Raw genomic sequence first — 15,324 nt, forward strand, 5'->3', positions numbered from 1 at the left:
TCCCATTCTATTGTTTTCCTCTATTTCTTTGCACTGATCACTAAGGAATGCTTTCTTATCTCTCCTTGCTATTCTTTGGAACTCTGCATTCAAATGGGTATATCTTTCCTTTTCTCCTTTGCTTTTGGCTACATGCTTCAGATATATAGCCTTGCTCTTGCTGTGTACAATGCCTGCTGATACTTTAAAATCAATTCACTTCACTTCTGTGTTTTTTATTCTAATATGATGAGGCATAGTTGATTATATAAAAATGACTAGCTTGTGCTCAAAATAATGTAAAATGTTCTCATTTTAAAATTTACAATTCAGTGTTGAGAAACAATAATATGAGTATGCTGTTGATGAGTTATTCTTCTACCATCTATTTGTATTCAAAAAGCAGTAAAAGAATTTTATAATCATTATAAAGCAAAAGTTAACGTCAAGTTTTCTTAAATAAAGTACCATCATTCTCTCACAGTGGCATTGGAAATAAGCCCAAGTATGAAAAAGAGAAGTAAATGAAGCTTTATCGATGTTTTTAAAGAATAATTTTAATAAAGTTAAAAACATCATCCCCATGCAAAAATATAGTGAGCATATGTCAAAGGTTACATAGTATATTAATGAAGGAAACAGCGGAATGGTAAAGTTAGCTCAAAGGAGGATAGTAGCAGGCAGAAAATAAAGAATACTGAAATAAGTTGAATATAAAATATATATAACCTATATAGAAATAAGTTAATGATCTACAGAACAATAGTAAAATGACCTCTGTGATTCTCTATTAGAATTCATGTATATGTGTGTGTATATATATATATATATATATATATATATATATACTGCACAAAGACATGGGTTTGATCCCTGGATCAGGAAGATCCCCTGGAGGAGGGCATGGCAACCCACTTGAGTATTCTTGCCTGGAGAATCCCATGGACAGAGGAGCCTGGTGCGGTATTGTCCATACTGTCACAAAGAGTTGGACACAACCGAAGTGCCTTAGCACACACACACTGCACAGAAGTTCACTTATATTTATCACTCTTCTCAAATTCACGTGTAATTTATTAGAGTCTGTTCCCTGCTGCTGCTGCCGCTGCTAAGTCGCTTCAGTCGTGTCCAACTCTGTGCGACCCCACAGACAGACGGCAGCCCCCCAGGTTCCCCCGTTCCTGGGATTCTCCCAGCAAGAACACTGGAGTGGGTTGCCATTTCCTTCTCCAGAGTCTGTGCTCTAATCATAGTAAACAGTTTATTAAACTTACTTTCCCATTTGAAATGTCACATTTTCCTCAGAATGTCCTGCCATGACACTGAAAGGACGTACAGAAATACTTTAGCCTAATTTCTAAGATTTAAACTACTGTTCTTAAAAATAAGAAATATTCATTGGCCATAACCGAATCAAATTTCTGTATCTTCAGCATCTAAGACAGTTACTGGTATAGAGTGGGCATTTGATAAGCACTGTTTTTTAGTGAGTTGTTCAGTTGCCATGTTGTATTCAGCTTTTTGCCACCTCATGGACTGCAGTGCACAAGCCTTCCCTGTCCTTCACTGTCTCCTGGAATTTGCTCAAACTCATGTCCATTGAATTGGTGATCCCATCCAACCATCTCATCATCTGCCACTCCCTTTACTCCTTGCCCTCAATCTTTCCCATCATTAGGGTCTTTTCCAATCAGTCAACTCTTTGCATCAAGTAGCCAAAGTACTGGAGCTTCAGCATCAGTACTTCCAATGAGTATTAAGCGTTAATTCCTTTAGAATTGACTGGTATGATCTCCTTGCTGTTCAAGGGACTCCCAAGAGTTTCTCCAATACCACAGTTCAAAAGCATCAATTCTTTGGCAATCAGCCTTCCTTATGGTCCAACTCTCACATCCATACGTGACTACTGGAAAAACTATAGTTTTTGGAAAAACTGTATAGTTTTGACTATACAGACATTTGTCAGCAAAGTCATGTCTGTGCTTTATTATTTTAATCTTTTTTTCTTCATATATATGTATATCAAGTATAGTTGACTTACAATGTCTCAGGTACATAGCAAGGTAATTCAGTTATACATATATTATTTTTGAAATTATTTTCCATTATAGGTTATTATAAGATATTGACTAGAGTTCCCTGTGCTATACAGTAAGCCTTTGTTGCTTGTTAATTTTTTTTAATTTAGAAATCTAGCATTCTATTAATGCTAAGTCAAACAAATGGAATCGAAGTGCCATAATTATTTTAGTTAGGCAAAAATCCATAAATTTTCTAAAATATATATATTATATATAATATTTACATATATGTATGCAAAAACGTTTCTACTATGCTTGATGAAGGCTTGGGAAAGAACATCAAAAGAAAAACATGGATAAGCTGGGAAACATAAACTAAATTAAATGGGAGCCCAGAATATGAAATAGTCAAGTAAAAGATCATTATACAGTCCAGAGGTTTTTAAATATGGCTACTCATTAGAAACATATCTGGAGCTCTGGAGAAAACAACAATGATAAATGGATAAGAAAGCTGTGGTACATATACACAATGGAATATTACTCAGCCATTAAAGAGAATACATTTGAATCAGTTGTAATGAGGTGGATGAAACTGGAGCCGATTATAGAGTGAAGTAAGCCAGAAAGAAAAACACCAATACAGTATACTAACGGAGAAGGCAATGGCACCTCACTCCAGTACTCTTGCCTGGAAAATCCCATGGACGGAGGAGCCTGGAAGGCTGCAGTCCATGGGGTTGCTAAGAGTCGGACACGACTGAGCCTCTTCCCTTTCACTTTTCACTTTCATGCATTGGAGAAGGAAATAGCAACCCACTCCAGTGTTCTTGCCTGGAGAATCCCAGGGACGGGGCAGCCTGGCCGGCTGCTGTCTATGGGGTCACACAGAGTTGGACACAACTGAAGCGACTTAGCAGCAGCAGCAGCAATGCATATATATGGAATTTAGAAAGATGGTAATGATAACCCTGTATGCGAGACAGCAAAGAGACACAGATATATGGAGCAGTCTTTTGGACTCTGTGGGAGAGGGCGAGGATGATTTGGGAGAATAGCATTGAAACATGTAAAATATCATATGTGAAACGAATCACCAGTCCAGGTTTGATGCATGATACAAAGTACATGGGGCTGGTGCACTGGGATGACCCAGAGGGAGGGGATGGGGAGGGAGGTGGGAGGGGGGTTCAGGATGGGGAACATGCGTACACTCATGGCGGATTCAAGTCAATGTATGGCAAAACCAATATAATATTGTAAATTAAAATAATTAATTTTTAAAAAAGAAAACAACAACAACAACAATACCTGGGCATTGGTATTTTTCAAAAAAAATGTCAAGATAATGCTATATGCATCTGGATTTTAAAAACTGATTACGCTTTTTTCTGTTAAATGGTAGTTTTGGTGATATTGAGTAATACTCTGTCTAGGTTTGTCATTGCTTTTCTTCCAAGGCACAAGCGTCTTTTAATTTCATTGCTGCAGTCAATATCTACAGTGATTTTGGAGCCCAAGAAAATAAAATCTGTCACCGTTTCCATTTTCTCCCATCTATTTGTCATGCAGTGATCAGATTGGATGACATGACCTTAGTTTTTTGAATGTTGAATTTTAAGCTAGCTTTTTCACTCTCCTTTTTAACCCTCATCAAGAGGCTCTTTAGTTTCTCTTTACTTTATGCAGTTAGGGTAATATCATCTGTATATCTGAGGTTGTTGATATTTCTCCCAGGAATCTTGATTCCAGCTTGTGATTTCATTCAGCCCAGGATTTTGTGTGATGTACTTTGCATAGCAATGGAATAACTAGGGTGACAATATGTGGCCCCAACGTACTCCTTTCTCAAGGAATTTTTAACCATTCTGTTATTCCATGTCTAGTTCTAACTGTTGCTTCTTGACCTGCACACAGGTTTCTTAGGAGACGGGTAAGGTGGTCTGGTATTCCCATCTCTTTCAGAATTTTCCACAGTTTGTTGTGATCCACACAGTCAAATTATTTAGAGTAGTCAATGAAGCAGAAATAGATGTTTTTCTGAAATTCCCTTGCTTTTTCTATGATCCAGCATATGTTGGAAATTTGATCTCTGGTTCCTCAGTCTTTTCTAAATCCAGCTTGTACATCTGGAATTTCTCAGTTTATGTACTGGAAGCCTAGCTTGAAGGATTTTGAGCATAACCTTACCAGCATGTGAAATGAGCACAACTATACAGTACTTGAACGTTCTTTAGCACTGATTTTCTTTGGAATTGGAATGAAAACTGACATTTTCCAGTCCTGTGACCACTGCTGAGTTTTCCAAATTTGCTGGCAGATTGAGTGCAACACTTTAACAGCATCATCTTTTAGGATTTGAAATAGCTCAACTGGGATTCCATCATCTCCAATAGCTTTGTTTATAGTAATGCTTCCTAAGGCCCACCTGAGTTCACATTCCAAGATGCCTGGCTATAGGTGAGTGACTATACCATTGTGGGTATCTGGGTCATTAATATCTTTTTTGTGTAGTTCTTCTCTATATTCTTGCCACCTCTTCTTAATCACTTCTGCTTCTCTTAGGTTCTTATTTCTGTCCTTTAGTGTGCCCATTTTTGCATGAAACATTCCCTTGGTATTTCCAGTTTTATTGAAGAGATCTCTAGTTTCTCCCATTCAATTGTTTTCCTCTATTTCTTTGCATTGTTCACTAAGAATACTTTCTTACCTTTCCTGCTATTCTCTGGAGCTCTGCATTCAGTTTGATATATCTTTCCCTTTTTCCTTTGCCTTTATCTTCTCTTCTTCTCTCAGCTATTCATAAGGTCCCATTTTTAGTGAAAATCTACTAATTCTTACAGAAGTGAAGGGGGCCTCCTTACTAGCATTAAATTGTACAGAAGAACACTTGAATATTAGTGTACCCCTTCCTTACCAAATACCATTTTTAATTTATACAGACTGCTTCACTCACCTAGTTCTTATTTTGTGGATGTTCTTACACGACTCAATATTGTGTAAGTAGAAAATATTTGGGGCTACTTTGGGGCTATTTTCACCTCAGCACAATTAGCGTAATCACTCTTATTTACAATATGAAAATAAGAGTGTGCCAAACAGAGAGGTCATATAGTCAAAGCGATGGTTTTTCCAGTAAGCATGTATGGATGTGAGAGTTGGACTGTTAAAAAAGCTAAGCCCCAAAGAATTGATGCTTTTGAACTGTGGTGTTGGAGAAAACTCTTGAGAGTCCCTTGGACCTCAAGAAGATCAAAGCAGTCAATCCTAAAGTAAATCAGTCCCGAATATTAATTGGAAGGACTGATGCTGAAGCTGAAGCTTCAGTACTTTGGCCAACTGATGTGAAGAGCCAACTCATTGGAAAAGACCCTGATGCTGGGAACGATTGAAGGCAGGAGGAGAAGGGGGTGACAGAGAATGTGATGGTTGGATGGCATCACCAACTCAATGGACATGAGTTTGAGAGAACTCTGGGAGATGGTAGAGGACAGGGAAGCTTGGTGTGCTGCAGTCCATGGGACAGCAAAAAGTCAGACACAACTTATGAACTGAGCAATACAACAAACAGAAATCATACCCTGAGGGCTTATATAAATATATCTGGAGGATCTTTTTCCCAGGTACTTTCTGAGAGTGGCAGTCTCTGATTAAATCCCTTTAATTTCCCCTTTAGACTTGGCTTGACTGTTTGCATTTTGGTTAGGCTAGAGAGCTCAATTTTATGCACAAGCACTAGTTAAAAGTTATTGTTTAAATGCTTCATTAAAATCAGTAACAAGACAAACTATATAGGAATGTACAACATTCACATGTAGAAATCTTTAAATGCACAATATGAACAATGAAAAAAATAGGAATATATACTATTTTCTTGGAGAAGACACAACATTATAAAGGTATTAACCATATAAAAATTAATCCTTAGATTTAATTCCATTTTCATAACACCACATGACTTTTTTTTTCTGATCCAAACAAGATAATACTAAAATTCATTTAGAAAAATAAGAAGCAAGACTTGCCAGGAAACTTCTGAAAAAAAGTCTTGTTATAAGAAATGACTGTCCTGCTATGAACTTTCCCCTTAGGACTGCTTTTACAGTGTCCCACAGGTTTTGGGTTGTTGTGTTTTCATTTTCATTCGTTTCTATGCAAATTTTGATTTCTTTTTTGATTTCATCTGTGATTTGTTGGTCCCCAAACCTGTGGGACACTGTAAAAGCAGTCCTAAGGGGAAAGTTCATAGCAATACAGGCATACCTCAATAAACAAGAAAAAAGTCAAATAAATAACCTAACTCTACACCTAAAGCAACTAGAAAAGGAAGAAATGAAGAACCCCAGGGTTAGTAGAAGGAAAGAAATCTTAAAAATTAGAGCAGAAATAAATGCAAAAGAAACAAAAGAGACCATAGCAAAAATCAACAAAGCCAAAAGCTGCTTCTTTGAAAGGATAAATAAAATTGACAGACCATTAGCCAGACTCATCAAGAAACAAAGGGAGAAAAATCAAATCAATAAAATTAGAAATGAAACTGGAGAGATCACAACAGACAACACAGAAATACAAAGGATCATAAGAGACTACTATCAATAATTATATGCCAATAAAATGGACAACGTGGAAGAAATGGACAAATTCTTAGAAAAGTACAACTTTCCAAAACTGGACCAGGAAGAAATAGAAAATCTTAACAGACCCATCACAAGCACAGAAATTGAAACTGTAATAAAAAATCTTCCAGCAAACAAAAGCCCAGGTCCAGACGGCTTCACAGCTGAATTCTACCAAAAATTTAGAGAAGAGCTGACACCTATCCTGCTCAAACTCTTCCAGAAAATTGCCGAGGAAGGTAAACTTCCAAACTCATTCTATGAGGCCACCATCACCCTAATACCAAAACCTGACAAAGATCCCACAAAAAAAGAAAACTACAGGCCAATATCACTAATGAACATAGATGCAAAAATCCTTAACAAAATTCTAGCAATCAGAATCCAACAACACATTAAAAAGATCATACACCATGACCAAGTGGGCTTTATCCCAGGGATGCAAGGATTCTTCAATATCTGGAAATCAATCAATGTAATATACCACATTAACAAATTAAAAAATAAAAACCATATGATTATCTCAATAGATGCAGAGAAAGCCTTTGACAAAATTCAACATCCATTTATGATAAAAACCCTCCAGAAAGCAGGAATAGAAGGAACATACCTCAACATAATAAAAGCTATATATGAAAAAACCCACAGCAAACATTATCCTCAATGGTGAAAACTGAAAGCATTTCCTCTAAAGTCAGGAACAAGACAAGGGTGCCCACTTTCACCATTACTATTCAACATAGTTCTGGAAGTTTTGGCCACAGCAATCAGAGCAGAAAAAGAAATAAAAGGAATCCAAATTGGAAAAGAAGAAGTAAAACTCTATTTGCAGATGACATGATCCTCTACATAGAAAACCCTAAAGACTCCACCAGAAAATTACTAGAAATGATCAATGATTATAGTAAAGTTGCAGGATATAAAATCAACACACAGAAATCCCTTGCATTCCTATACACTAATAATGAGAAAACAGAAAGAGAAATTAAGGAAATAATTCCATTCACCATTGCAATGGAAAGAATAAAATACTTAGGAATATATCTACCTAAAGAAACTAAATACCTATATGTAGAAAACTATAAAACACTGGTGAAAGAAATCAAAGAGGACACTAATAGATGGAGAAATATACCATGTTCATGGATTGGAAGAATCAATATAATGAAAATGAGTATACTACCCAAAGCAATTTATAGATTCAATGCAATCCCTATCAAGCTACCAACGGTATTCTTCACAGAGCTAGAACAAATAATTTCACAATTTGTATGTAAATACAAAAAACCTCGAATAGCCAAAGCTATCTTGAGAAAGAAGAATGGAACTGGAGGAATCAACCTACCTGACTTCAGGCTCTACTACAAAGCCACAGTCATCAAGACAGTACGGTACTGGCACAAAGACAGAAATATAGCCCAATGGAACAAAATAGAAAGCCCAGAGATAAATCCATGCACATATGGACACCTTATCTTTGACAAAGGAGGCAAGAATATACAATGGATTAAAGACAATCTCTTTAACAAGTGGTGCTGGGAAATCTGGTCAACCATTTGTAAAAGAATGAAACTAGAACACCTTCTAACACCATACACAAAAATAAACTCAAAATGGATTAAAGATCTAAACATAAAACCAGAAACTATAAAACTCCTAGAGGAGAACATAGGCAAAACACTCTCCGACATACATCACAGCAGGATCCTCTATGACCCACCTCCCAGAATATTGGAAATAAAAGCAAAAATAAACAAATGGGACCTAATTAAACTTAAAAGCTTCTGCACAACAAAGGAAACTATTAGCAAGGTGAAAAGGCAGCCTTCAGAATGGGAGAAAATAATAGCAAATGAAGCAACTGACAAACAACTAATCTCAAAAATATACAAGCAACTTCTACAGGTCAACTCCAGAAAAATAAACGACCCAATCCAAAAATGGGCCAAAGAACTAAATAGACATTTCTCCAAAGAAGACATACAGATGGCTAACAAACACATGAAAAGATGCTCAACATCACTCATTATCAGAGAAATGCAAAGCAACACCAGTATGAGGTACCATTTCACGCCAGTCAGAATGGCTGCGATCCAAAAGTCTACAAGCAATAAATGCTGGAGAGGGTGTGGAGAAAAGGGAACCCTCTTACACTGTTGGTGGGAATGCAAACTAGTACAGCCACTCTGGAGAACAGTGTGGAGATTCCTTAAAAAACTGGAAATAGAACTGCCTTATGATCCAGCAATCCCACTGCTGGGCATACACACTGAAGAAAACAGAATTGAAAGAGATAAGTGTACCCCAGTGTTCATCACAGCACTGTTTATAATAGCCAGGACCTGGAAGCAATCTAGATGTCCATCAGCAGATGAATGGATAAGAAAGCTGTGGTACATATACACAATGGAGTATTACTCAGCCATTAAAAAGAATACATTTGAATCAGTTCTAATGAGGTGGATGAAAACTGGAGCCTATTATACAGAGTGAAGTAAGCCAGAAAGAAAAACTCCAATACAGTATACTAACGCATATATATGGAATTTAGAAAGATGGTAACAATAACCCTGTGTACGAGACAGCAAAAGAGAAACTGATATATAAAACAGTCTTATGGACTCTGTGGGAGAGGGAGAGGGTGGGGAGATTTGGGAGAATGGCATTGAAGCATGTATAATATCATGTATGAAACGAGTCGCCAGTCCAGGTTTGATGCACGATACTGGATGCTTGGGGCTGGTGCACTGGGACTACCCAGAGGGATGGTATGGGGAGGGAGGAGGGAGGAGGGTTCAGGATGGGGAACACATGTATACCTGTGGCGGATTCATTTCGATATTTGGCAAAACTAACACAATATTGTAAAGTTTAAAAATAAAATTAAATTAAAAAAAAAGAAATGACTGTCCTTTGCAGATATTAAAATATTTTATAATGCATAAGTCATAGCAAGAATGACAATGGCCATGACTAGAAAAACTGGTCAATGTAATAAGAAATACAAACCCATTTAAGCCCACAGTTAAGATTCAGAGAACATTGCAAATCTGTAGCAAAATAATGAATTTATTGAAGAAATAGAAAAACCTTCTGAAAAGTTAGATTAGACCAACATCTCCTATCTTATATACCAAAGTATCGGACTTTAAATATAAAAATAATCCATATATGTAATAGCTGAAATGCGAATTTTTTTCTGCAGTCTTAGAGTAAGTAAAGTATAATCCTAAATGTAATTCAAAAAACCACTGACAAATTTGATACCATAACAAGCCATACATTTCTGTTTAGTGGGGAATTTCATATACATATAGTTCTCTCAGAAGGCACAAAGTTTTTCTGGAAGAATTGACAATAAACCGATAGTGAGTGGCTGCAGGACACTCAATGGCTTGGCAGGGAGACTTTTTTCCATATATCCATTTATTCTTTTAATGCATATCACTTATTATTTAAAAAGAGTGTAGCATAAGGGAAAATGCACATCTAACTCTGTAAGAGCATGGAATGATCACACCTTTAATCTACAGTGTAATGAAGACAACCCAGGTCTCAAAAAAAAAAAAAAAAAAAGCTTTCTTTTGGCTTGCTGCTCTGCATCACCTTCTTTCAAGTCACTCTTTGGTATCTTTACATACAATTACAAAGGTCTCCACATCTTTAAATATATATTATAGCCCTATGATAATCTGTACAACCAGACAAAGAAGGGAAGGAGAATATTCCTACATGTGGGCATTCCCCTAAGTATAACATCTGCCATGAGGAGTTCATGGCACTTACAGGCATGTGGATTGTGGGGAAGGGAGTGGTGGGAGACAAAACTAGATAGGTGGGTCAGGACAAACAGGGCCCTGAAATATGTATCAAGGGCGTTGAATTTCATCCTGGGGGCGGTAAAGAGCCACTGAAATGGAGAGTGTAGGCATCCAGTTTGCATTTTAGAAAAGTAAATCAGGCTGCAGTGGAGAAACTGATTGTGTGGAGTGCGAAGAGGAGGTAGCAATATCAGAGGGAGTAAGAGACTGATGGAAGGTAGACTGGACTCTCTCCCATTCTACAATAGGTTTATTGTTGTTCAGTTGCTAAGTGGTGTCATACTTTGTGACCCCATGGACTGCAGCATGCTAGGCTCCTCTGTCTTTCACCATCTCCCAAAGTTGGCTCAAATTCATGTCCATTGAGTCGGTGATGCTATCCAACCATCTCATCCTCTGCTGCCCCCTTCTCCCTTTGCCTTGCCTTCAGTGTATCCCAGCATCAGGGTCTTTTTCCAATGAATTGGCTCTTCACGTCAGGTGGCCACAGTATTGGAGCTTAAACGTCAGTACTTCCAATGAATATTCAGGACTGATTTCCTTTAGGATTGACTGGTTTGTTGCTGTCCAAGGTACTCTCAAGGGTTTTCTCTAGCACCACAATTTGAAAGCAGCAATTCTTCAGCACTCAACCTTCGTTATGGTCCAACTCTCACATCTGTATATGACTACTGGAAAAACCATAGCTTTGACTATATGGATCTTTGTCAGCAAAGTGACATGTCTGCTTTTTGATATGCCATCTAGATTTGTCATCGCTTTCCTTCCAAGGAGCAAGTGTCTTTTAATTTTGTGGCTGCAGTTACCATCCCCAGTGATTTTGGGACCCAGAAAAATAAAATCTGTCACCGCTTCCATTTTTTTCCCCTTCTGTTTGCCATGAAGTAATGGGATTGGTTATACACTCTATTTAATTAACATCTTGAAATGTTGTTCCTTTCTTTCCCTGCCATCACAGTTAACCAGAGCTAACTTATTTACTGCACATTAATTATGCAGCAGGCACTCTTCTAACAGTTTCATGCACTTCATTTATACCTTGCAATAACTTTACAGCATAGACAACATTCCTGTTCTCATCCAATGGATGAAAATCTGTCACTGAAGGTTCACAAACATGCCCAGGTTCACACAGGAACTGGTAAGATGAATGTGACTACAACACATGGATCCAGAAACACTGCACTCCACTCAGCTGCTTCAGTTCCCCACGGGCTAGGATTTCTGTGATGACAACTTGAAGACCTTCCCTTTCTCCTGTGTCTTCCAGTTTCAACTCGACCAGCCAGTCTCTTTCCAAAGGTATCTGGATAAAGCATTACTTACATCACCTCACCTTTCTGCTCTGTGTTGTAGAAAGCAATGCTGCTAATCACTGAAGTTTTCCTCAGTTTTTTGGGATCTTTCCTATGTCTGTATCTTTGCATAAGGTGGAATTCTTAGTCTTTGAGGCACACTTAAATTCAACCTCTCCTCTAAGACCCCCATTTTCATGTCATGAAAACCAGACTGTTAGTCTAAAATCCATGCTCACCTCATGCCAGTGACTGCATTCAGTATTAAACACTCCAGCATATGATTATAGGCTAGCTTGATTTTGTGAACATTAGTCCTATCTCTAATTTCTTTGTATTTACTGCAGCCCAGACATGAAGTGGGAAGTCAGTACACACACAGGTAATGGAAATGTTCTCATTCAAGGGCTACTGCTAGATTGATCTTTCCCAACTGATATTTCATTCCATGAAAACAACTCTGTTAAAAAATTAGTTAAATATTTAAACAAATTATTCAGAAACTTTCACATGCTAATAATAAAGTGGGATATGAATTAAATTGTATGTGATTTTGCCACAAAGCTCCCTTGCCTTTTCAAAAGCACAGTATATCAATGGCAATAAAGATGAATAACATTTATTGCACATGGACTGTATTTCTGATACTGTGTTAAGTTGATGCCTTTCATCATCTCATTTAGTACTCTTTGTATCTCTTGGAATACTCTTAGGAAGATAGCTTGGAAAAAGCTCATCTAGATATATTCGTGAAGACACTCAGGTGATGATTTCTATTTGCATACTCTTTCTGTCCAAGTAAGTAGAACACAGAGAATCATTAACGCCCCACCCAAATTTGAAAGTGGGAAATGGCAACCCACTCCAGTATTCCTACCTGGAGAATTTCATGGACAGAGGAGCCTGGTGGGCTACAGTCTATGGAGTCACAAAGAGTTGGATAGGACTCAAGTGACTTAGCACGCATGCATGCAAACTTGAAAGCAAAGTATATTTTTAAATAAACTGCAGTATTGGGAATTCTTAGCTTAGAAAGTCTTTCTTTCTTCCATATATATAATGCTACATAAATCCTTTACAGAGCTTTGGATATGATCACAAAGACTCTTAAATCTAACCAAGACCAAGGGTTCTTCCATTTTTTTAACCCTCTTGATCCTCTGGGATCTCAAAGCCTTGTAAAGGGGCACAGAGGTTTTCTTCTGGCTTTAGCTAAGTTGTCTACCTTTCACCGACAGAAAAAAACTATTTGGTATAATAGGTTGATCTGTTTGTCTTAGATGAAAGATAATATGGTCTTCATTTCATCCAGAAAAATAAGAGGAATCAGGTAGCTGGGATAATAAAAAGGAAAAGATAATTTTAATGTCTTGCTAATTCAATAATTTGTCATATTCTTTTTTGAATTTTCTTAAGCCCAGAAAGACTAGGATATGGAGCTCTCTAAACTTGTAATTTTTTTTCTCTTTCCATGGGCTACAAGATCCACAATTTCAATAAGACCTGTTTATAAGTATTGCTGCTGCTGCTGCTGCTGCTAAGTCGCTTCAGTCGTGTCCAACTCTGTGCGACCCCAGAGACAGCAGCCCACTAGGCTCCCCCATCCCTGGGATTCTCCAGGCAAGAACACTGGAGTGGCTTGCCATTTCCTTCTCCAATGCATGAAAGTGAAAAGTGAAAGCGAAGTCGCTCAGGTTGTCTATTTGAAAGTTATACAGTCATGTCCGACTCCTAGCGACCCCATGGACTGCAGTCTACCAGGCTCCTCCATCCATGGGATTTTCCAGGCAAGAGTACTAGAGTAGGGTGCCATTGCCTTCTCCGGTTTATAAGTATTAGGGATATATATATATATATATATATATATATACATACATACATACATATACACACACACACACACACACACCTGTAAAAATAGAAAGCCAAAAGTTCTAAAAGCATTTAGAAATAGAGCATCTATTGATAACTAGGATTATAAAAATATTACATTTAAAAGGACTTGTGATAATCATCTAATTCAATTTCTTTGTGAATAAATTAATGACATGGTGAGCTAGCAGACGCGATAGGTGTGTCTTATTATCCTTGTAGTTTATCCAATGCCCTTTTAATAACAGTCTGCCTTGTCAGTACTTTAATGATAAAGAAATTATTTTAAAATATACATTAATTACCAAAAATGTCATAAGTACAACCTACCACATTTGAAATACCAAGCTCTCTGACAATGACTGTCACTGACATAGAGTGAAAAAGACAGTAAGAATGGATAAGATGATCTCAGACACAGGAGAATAATCTTTCCCCAAGAAGACATTCAGATTTTCTTTGATTTTTATCTTGATGAAAAATTTATGTTTTCACTATCACAGCACTAATATAACTGTGATCTATGGGTTTCACAATGTATAAATCTGGTTTCATGCACTTTTGAGACTTCTATCATAATCCAACCAATATATTTATTCCCTCTTCTGGGTCAGTATGTTGAGATGCTGTAAAAGTTCTATCATTCAAAACAACCCTATTCTTGCCCTCCTGGGAGAGAGATGTTTTTGAGAATTTGTGATGTGCAACTTTGATAAAAAGTAGTATTAGACTTCCTACTTCCTTTCTTCTTTTGCCTGTTTTTTTCTTGTTTGTTTGTTTTAGTTGGTATAATTCAGTAGTAATTTCCTACAACTCATTTAAAATCGGTAATAGCTATCAATTCTATTAAGTGGAGTACAAAATATATTTAACAAGGAATTCAAAATGTTTTTGTAGAAAAATGTTTAAAAGCTTCAGGATGACTATTACCAATTATCAAGTTGAGAGTTGGGGCAGTCAGTACATAAGAAGTGCCAACCAGCCAGATCTTCACATGCTTAACTGGGAATAAGGCAACTGGTACATAAAACAGACAGAGCTGGTTCCTTGTGAAACTCACAATCTCTGTGCAGACCAACAGCATGCTAAGCGCTCCCTGAGCTCTCTACCTTAGTTTTGCCAGGTTTTACAGCATATTTGCGCTTACAACTCCCATCCTTTCCTGCCAGGTCCTTTTCTTCGCGAATAAGGACATGTCTATACTCTGAAGGCTCTAGGCTGAGAATACAACCCAGTCTGTTTGCTTGACTTCCAGACCCGTCATGCATGGGCCCTGTCGATCTTTCTACACCGTGTCTCTGCTTTCCATGACTTGATGCAGAGTATTGTCACCTGACACACTCAACATCGCATGAATGAATAAATGACTTTACTTCAAGCTCTCTTGCCTGTCCTCCTCATTTAGGCTTTCTGAAAATGGGAAGGTACTACCCATCCTATTCAGGAGACTATTTATATATAGCCTGAACAGTTTATATGGCCACTAGGTTGGGTTTCAGGGGGAAAAAATGTGGAAATATACATTTGGAGGATTTCTTATATTTAAAAATTGAGATACTCAGGTTTCCTTTACTGTGGGGAGAAACCTCTTTAGAACAGAACAGTGAGGGTTTTTAAATTGTTGTTTATTTTTCTTTTTCTAGAAACAAATCTAAAACCATAAAGTTTGATTGTTTTCATTAAAATTTCCTAAGACTTTATTCATTCAGATTTGCCTGAC

At 37.3% G+C, this 15,324-nt stretch overlaps 1 protein-coding gene across 2 annotated transcripts in view; it reads right to left on the minus strand.

Annotated features, from left to right (window-relative positions):
- NKAIN2 (sodium/potassium transporting ATPase interacting 2) overlaps positions 1–15,324 on the minus strand; it is a 1,181,035-nt gene that overhangs the window by 365,848 nt on the left and 799,863 nt on the right. The gene's annotated exons all lie outside the window — the stretch shown is intronic.

This window comes from Bos taurus, chromosome 9 (assembly GCF_002263795.3).
Source record: "Bos taurus isolate L1 Dominette 01449 registration number 42190680 breed Hereford chromosome 9, ARS-UCD2.0, whole genome shotgun sequence".
In the NCBI taxonomy this organism is placed as follows: Eukaryota; Metazoa; Chordata; class Mammalia; order Artiodactyla; family Bovidae; genus Bos; species Bos taurus.